The sequence below is a fragment of the Amaranthus tricolor genome, chromosome 10 (genome assembly GCF_026212465.1).
Source record: "Amaranthus tricolor cultivar Red isolate AtriRed21 chromosome 10, ASM2621246v1, whole genome shotgun sequence".
Classification (NCBI taxonomy): Eukaryota; Viridiplantae; Streptophyta; class Magnoliopsida; order Caryophyllales; family Amaranthaceae; genus Amaranthus; species Amaranthus tricolor.
Genome location: NC_080056.1, coordinates 23,572,372 through 23,580,559, shown reverse-complemented (window position 1 = coordinate 23,580,559; position 8,188 = coordinate 23,572,372). Strand labels below are relative to the sequence as shown.

Sequence of the window (8,188 nt, the reverse complement as noted above, 5' to 3'; positions counted from 1 at the left end):
CCCGGGTTCATTTTCGAGTCGAATGAAATTATGCCGTGTCTATAGGTAACCGAAGAAAGAATCTTGCATCCAACCACCAAGTCATCATTCCATTATTCCATTGCTTTGATATATCTCTTAAGAAAAATTATCCTGAATAATACAACTTTTTAGCATTTTACCTACAATAATACAAATTATTGATTAACTATAAGTACCAACCTTGAGGTGACTTTTCCTCTGACATCCATTGATTTGTTGGTAACCTAAAATTGTAGGTTAATTGTAAAAAAAAGAAAAAAAAAACATGGAGTATCCTACCCCCTCCCCCAACCCTACTGCTAGCCCTCCCATGACCAACCCTTACACAAACTGTCCCCAGCCATGAAACACTCCCTCCCTCTTGCGGCATTGCCACCCTCCCCCCCTGCACATACCATTCCCAAATACTAAACAACCCCTTCCCCTCCCCCACTCCTACCCCCTTATCTAGCCCTAAACTCATATTACCCATAAATTAGAAACATTTCCACTCTTTCTCCCACCCCTTACCCAACCTAAAACCCAAAAATCTCATAAATTAGAGAACCCAACCAAGGCAACTAGAGGGGTAATTTACTGGTGGTGATCGGCTAATGTGTTGTTGGCGGCCATGGGGATGGGCGGTGGCAACCTAGTGCACAATGGGCATAAAGGGAAAGAGCTAGTAGTGGTGCACAGGTGGGAGAAGGGAAAAGGTGAGGTTTTTTTTATTTAAATATAACTTTTTTTTTATTATGAATAACTTGTTTTGCATGTTATGGGTAAAAAAAGATCTAGAGGAAAACTCACCTCAAAGTTGATATCATTCAATGAATTAATAGTCAGTAATATTGAAAGGAAAAAGTTAAAATATTATATTATTCAGAGTGATTTTCCTTATCTCTTATCCTTAAACATGAATTTTTCTTCACAAATTCATTATCACCTTCACAATTGCTAATCAATGAGAATAAACTCGTGAAAAAAACCACAAACGTCACATATACCCTATTAAGTAAATTTCTAAGGCACATTACATAAAACTTCTATTATCATTACCATTAGTACCAAAAACTTAACTGTTCATGAGTGACTCTTACCTAGATAAGGTTTCGAAAAGTCGAACATACACACATCACCTATTGGTGATAACAAAGAGGTTAATTTTAATTAATCTTTAGTAGCAAACATCATCTACAACTGCAACATCATGTAAATAGGTGCATAAGTTTAGCAACTTCAGGATCAAACAAGAGTTTTGATCAATGTTGTGAAGTAGAGGTATTCAAAACAAACTTGATGATTCGACATTTACTCGATATTGTACCCAAACCCGATACACAAATTCTTGTGAGAGACGGTCTCATTGAGAGACCATCTCCAATTGGGCCGACCCATTATATATTTTTTAAAATATTGCAAGTAGGTATTAAAAATGAAGTAAGTAAACATTTAAGATATTAAAAGTAAACATTAAGAATACGGTAAATAAGCATTAAAGATAATATAAGTGGTAATTAAGAATACTGTAAGTAAACATTAATCTTTAATAGGCTGTCTTTGAAATACGTCTCTCAAAGACACGGACTCGCAAGAGACTAGTTGAACTCGATATGCCTGACATTAAAAATGGATTATCAATTATGTAAAAATCAACATAGACATAAGACCCAATTTTAAACCAACTCAAAACATCTCACCTGAAATCCACCCGATGATCCGAATGAACACACCTCTACCATAAATCATCACCACAAAATGCCCCTAGGATATACAGAATGGTGTAAAGTCAATTATCAAAATTATACACTTGCAATTAAACTTCATGTTAATATCCAACACTTATGCAAGGAGCCTTTTACTTAAGCAACAAAATATCCAAAACTTATGCAAGGAGCCTTTTACTTAAGCAACAAAATATCCAACACTTATGCAAGGAGCCTTTTACTCAAGCAACAACAACAAGCCGGCATGACTAGGTTCATGTACTTCAGCCATGTCATCGCATACCTGAATTCACCAACTACTTTAAACTTTTATCCCAGATTTCAGCAAACATACCGGATGTTTTTAACAAGTAAAGACTAACAGAACCAAGTGCAATACATCTTCTACCCATCACTGCGTGCTCATTCTAACAATAACAAGCTAAGCTACACTTTAGAGCTTCAGTTACCAATTGGAAGCACCGTCTGAATCACGAGCTTGGTAGAAATCATTTGGTTTTGCAATGTTGACATCTTCAAATTCATCGTCATCTGCAAAACAAATCAAGAACAGTAATAGATGTATTCCCAAATTAGAGTTGTATGTTTCCTATCCTCTGAAGAGTTAGTATTTCACTCCCCAAATGCTCGCTATAAATTTTTTCAATTCCCACATAGTTTCTACCACTTCCACCTATCCCAAACCCCCTCCCATCCCCTTTATTTTTCTTTCCCGTAAACTATAATACCCGACCAATTCTATTGACCACTTTTGTATTCAGTATTCGAAGTGTGGTCTACATAATAAGATAACGTTTCAGCCGCTGTGTACGAATACAAACTCTATCAACCTGCTAACATAGAAAATTTTTTGTACCAGACGTTCCCCATTGAAGGCTTCATAGCCAAGCCAATTGAGTGATTCACAATATTCGGAATTTTGACTCCCAAATAACCCTCAATATCAAAAATGGATTCGGGCATCATATAAGTGTTCTTAACAGAATTTTAGGACTTTAATAGCAGGTGTGTTTAGTACTACCTATACTGAAGGTGAAAATCACAGGAGACCTATCAAGGAACTTATTGGCTTGGATCCTAAGACTATATGTTTCCATCTAATGGATATAATTCCAGAAAGTATACGTCTTCTACCAAAGCCCATCCCAATGAAAAACTATAATCTGAACATTAAAACTGCCTTCTTGAACTTATTGGTCACTTATGCATCATATTGTGGCGATTAGTCATACCCCAACCAAGAAGAGATCCAAAAAGAAAACCAGTATAGTGCAAGTAAGTCAAATTGACACAGAAGAGGATCAAAAGCAAAAAAAGTTAAAGAACACCTTTTTTCATGGTCAATGCCACCACAGCATCGTTCTCCACCTGCAAGAAAATTGAAGTTTTTTAGCTTTCAAGAGACACAAAACCACACATAATACCTCCAAACTAACCCATGTTAAAATGACTACAAAACCAAATCGCTATCCCTCAAGTCCATCATACTAACTACCTTCTCCTCTGCCAAAGTCTTGGAATCGTCCAGTACTTCCCCTGTCCCTAAGAGAATCAATCGGTGGTCATCAACAGGCTGGTCAATAATACCTTGTAATTTCTGCTTTATTTCCAAAACTTTTTCAGTAGGATCATAGTGAATAAATTAGGTTGACTTGTTACGTTTAACACGAATATACATTGCCTGAATAATATACCCAAATATATAAATCAATAAAGCTTCAAGCTCCGAATTCCAGAAGTTACTGGACATTAAAAAATGTTTCAATAAATTACTCTATCAAACACAATAAAAGTTGTATGCTTTGGAGAAAGGGCAAGCAATATTTCAACCCAAGCAATGATTCACATACAGACAACTCAAATAGATAAAAATCATCTAAATTAACAACAAAAAATGGCTCAGCTGCTCAATGAATATTGGATTTTCTCCTGTTATTTTCTGACTTGAGTAATGGTGTTGAAGGACAAGATGGCTCAAAGAGAGTCCTTGGGTAAGCACAGAAGTATAAGATCAATCGCGAAAAGTGGAAGAAGCAGTGGCTCAAACAAGGGTTGAAACGTTCGAATGAGCAAGAGCCATTTTCTACATTGTTTTGTGTGATCTTACAACATAATCTTTCTATAGGGGTTTTCTCCTTAGACAATGATGTCAGAAAAAAAAAAATTTATTCACACATGTTATAAAGAAAAAGTGTTAATTATCATATGTATAGTCAATGCCAAAGTGGTTTATTAAAAATACTTTAGGCTTAATGGAAATAACGTCATAAATACACCGTGTGATGATTTATTTTGTTGATGGGGCAAATTATATATTACACTAAAATTGATTAAATAGAGGTTATGGCCGCCCAAACTATGAGTTTGTATGGGATTGTCAAGTAAGTGAAATGACGGTTATCTTGGTTCTCACATATGTCATATAATGGGCATAAGAGTGAATGAGAATATGTTAAAATGAAGAAAGGAGGTGTGATATCACAGTTTTTGTAGTTATAACTTCTTTCTTCATTTCATATCATTGGAGACTTAAGGGGATCACACAAAATACAATACAATACATTTGAAAGGCCGAACTTGGGCTTCCAATCATGAGAGTATCTAACATTAAACATAACTACCATAGATTAAAAAACAAGGTATGTTGTTTATGATATTCTTGTATTTTCACGGGTTTACATGTTTTTTTTAATAATTGGTATCAAGTGCCTATATGTTAAATCTTTGAAGTAATATAGATTTATCAAAGATTAATATGATTAATTTTCACGATTTATAGTAAATAAATAAACTTATTTTTGTACATCATGGATAGTGATTTTTATCACAATGATTATGACGACATAGTGACAATTGCAATATTATACAAGGAGTTAGAAATAGGATTTGTTGCATTTGAACTTCATTAATGAAGAAATTGGATAATTTTTAATGTTTTCTTTTATAAAGATTTTTGAAATACTACATATGTTATATTGTTGTCTAAAGATTTAATGTTAATGGTGCATTTTTTATTTTATGATTGGAAAATCTATTATTTGAATCGGTGAAGATTATTTGGATGTGGACATATTTTTGTAAAGTTTTGATTTGTTCTCTCTACAGTTAATTTTTCAAGTATATTTGTAAATCCTAAAGACATTTCAATTTTTAATGGTCTTAATATTAAGGAATGGAAGGACAATGTTCAAATCACTCTAGGATGTATGGATATTGACTTAGCATTAAGAAACAAGCGATCCCTTCTCTTATGCACTCTAGTACTATGAATGAGAAAATCATTTTTAAGAAGTGGGATCACTCAAATTGCTAAGTCTTATGATCATAAAAAAAGGGTATTTCAGAAACTTCTAGGATTCTGACATCAAATGAGGTTACTACTGCCAAGGATTCCTTACTAAAATCGAAAAGCACTTTGCTAAAAGCAATAAGGGGGAAATAAGCGTGCTATTGAACAACTTTTCATTTGTGATAGTCGTGGGATTTATCTTTTATCATAAGGGAATTTGTAGACCATTCTTCCCCGAAAAACGTAGTGTGAGAAGATAGTGAGATCTTTTTAATGGTCTAGGATTCCATTAATAAAAAAGGTTGAATCCTAAGGGTTGGCAAAGAACCCATAGGCGGAGAATAGGCTATTGTAGCCGAACCTCGATAACAACTTATCGTGTTTTGTCTACCTTTTATTTCGACACTTTATTATTGTTTATTTATAAGTTGTAAAAGTCGGCTTAGAAAAATTTCTGGAAAATTGTTTGACGCATCCTACAAGCTCTTGAAACGACTGTCAAACCTAAAATTTTAATCCACCACTCTCTATTCACCCCCTCTAGAGTGTTATAGACCTGTTATCAACCTACAACCTTCAGTAACATGAAAAGAAACTTGAACCCAAGATAACTGGTAGCTACTTTAGTGGTTATTTTGAGAGATTTAAGGGTTACAAATTTTGTGAGCCTACAAATAAGGCTATTTTTGAGATAGGAATTGCGGTGTTCTGCAAGGATGTTGAGTTCGCGGGAGAAATAAAGTTAAAGATATTGTCTTGGAAGACGAATTTATCTTAATTCTTGAAGCAATTCATATAGGTGTTTATCAAAAGATGTATAAGGAGCCTATCAAGAAAATATTGTTTCTTCTCAAGATACAATTCAACAACTTCAAGAGGTGAAATAAGAGCAAGTGCAATTGCATAGATCCACAAAAGAACAGGAAAATGACATTGTAGATGATAGCACTGTCGATCTCTCAGAACATAAAATGAACATGAAAACGGTTGATGATGTTCTTGTATTTCTCTAGAGCATGAAGAAAGTAGTTGTGTATTGGAACATGAACTAATCACCTTCCATTAAGCCATTAAAAGTTTGAATTTGAAACAGTGGATTGTTGCAATGTTTGAAGAGTATGAATCAATGCAACACAAAGGAGTTTGAGACTTGCTTCATTACTTGCAATGTTTGAAGAGTATAAATCAATGCAACACAAAGGAGTTTGAGACTTACTTCATTACCGAAAGGTGCAAGTACCATTGGTTTTAAATGAATATTTAGATTTAAAAGGGAAGCACGACATAATGTGATAAGGTTTAAAGCCGATCTTGCGGCAAAATGCTATACTCAAAAGGAAGAGTTTGATAGACAGTGACTTTTTCTATGATATCATCAATGAACTCTAGGAAAAATCGTGGCACTTGTTGCATTTTTTGATTTAGAGCTTGTCAAATGGATTAAGGACAACATTCCCCAATGGTGACAATGATTAAATAATCTATATGGTGCGAACAAAAACTTTGTTTTAGGAGATCCAAAGAATATGGTTTGTAAAATAAGAAAATCCATACATGAGTATAAGCAAGCATCCTGTCAACAATACTACAATTTCACCAAGTAATTCTCTCATTTGGTTTTGAGGTGAATCTTGTTGATAATCGTGTGTATCATAAGTTGCATCGGAGTAAAATAAATTTATTGATCTTGTACGTTGTTGATATCTTACTGGCAACGAACGATATAGGCATGATGAATGCAACCAAGAGAATTCTATAAAAGGATTTTGAGATGAAAGATCTTGATGAGACCTCTTTTGTATAAGGAATTGAGATACTTCATGATAGATTACGAGGTACTCTACAGTTATCACAAAGGAATCATATTGATAACATCTAAAAAAAAGATTTGGAAAGCAAGATTTTAGACCAAGATATCCCTTTCTCTAAAGGATTAAATTTAATCCCCATCAATGCCCTAATACTAATCTGAAAAAGAAAGAAAATGGTAACGATTCTTTATGCTTCAGCTGTAAAGAATCTAATGTATGCCCAAGTTTGTATGCGACCACGATATTGCGTACATTATTGGTGTACCAGCCAAAAGGATTATGAGAAATTTGAAGAGAATAAGGGATTACATGCTTACTTACAAAAGATCAAAGAACTTAGAGGTCACTGCATACTTTCAATCAGTGCCAATACACTAGCAAGTAGTGCAATTTCATGAAAGAGTACCAAATAGGAGATTATAGCTAATTTTATCATGGAAGCGGAATTGATTACATGTTTTGAGGCATCAAACAAAGGAATATGGTTACGAAACTTTGTCATTTGGCTACAAATAATGAATGAAGTTGAAAGACCAATAAAGACCAATAAAGATTTATTGTAACAAAATCAATGCACGTCAGGATTAAGTATTGAGCACCAAAGAAAGGGTTCGACATTAAAAAAACATCTATAGTAAAACTTGGCACAAACTTCGTGTTAGTTCATCCTTTTATAAACTGTGTCCATCCATAGGTGTTTCATGAGCATATTACTCACTTGAGAATGTAGAATGTAAAGAATCGTTAAACTTTAGTGGAAGTTTCTTTGATTGAAACTAAATGCATGTAAATTATAATTAATTTTCTGATCTTAATTGGTTAAATCTTGTAAAATCTTTGTTTGATTTATTTCTTGCTTTATTACTTGCATATTATATTCTCAAACTTTGGTCTCTAGTGTTTGATTATCTCATCGGACATAAGATGCTCAACTCCAAATTGAACAAACAACTTCAGAGCATTCACAAATAACCAAATTACATTCTTCAAGTTAGGTATAATCGTTCATAAGTGGAAAGCAATAAGTGAAAATCCTCCTCAAAAATTTTATCATTTTCCGTATTCCACTATTACTATCCCAAATTCCAGTTCTCTATCCTACGCTAGCTTTAAAAAAACGTAATCAAAATTAATATTATCCAACAAAAAGAACAAGAAAAAATGAAGGAAAATACAAAACATTGCATCGTACAATTTACAAGGGAATGGAACAAATTCATTGATTTTCATTAAAAATTAAGGGCAAAAAATTAACATAGTAAATGCTTACCATATCGAATGGAAGATAAGGATGCAAACACAAAACTCCAGAAAAGAAAACCTAGAAATTGAATAATGTTGAACAAGAAAAGATTAATGAT

At 33.6% G+C, this 8,188-nt stretch overlaps 1 pseudogene; it reads right to left on the bottom strand.

Moving 5' to 3' along the window:
* Positions 1-1,429: 1,429 nt before the first annotated feature.
* Positions 1,430-3,405, bottom strand: LOC130825341 (uncharacterized; annotated as a pseudogene).
* Between the last annotated feature and the right edge of the window lie 4,783 nt (positions 3,406-8,188).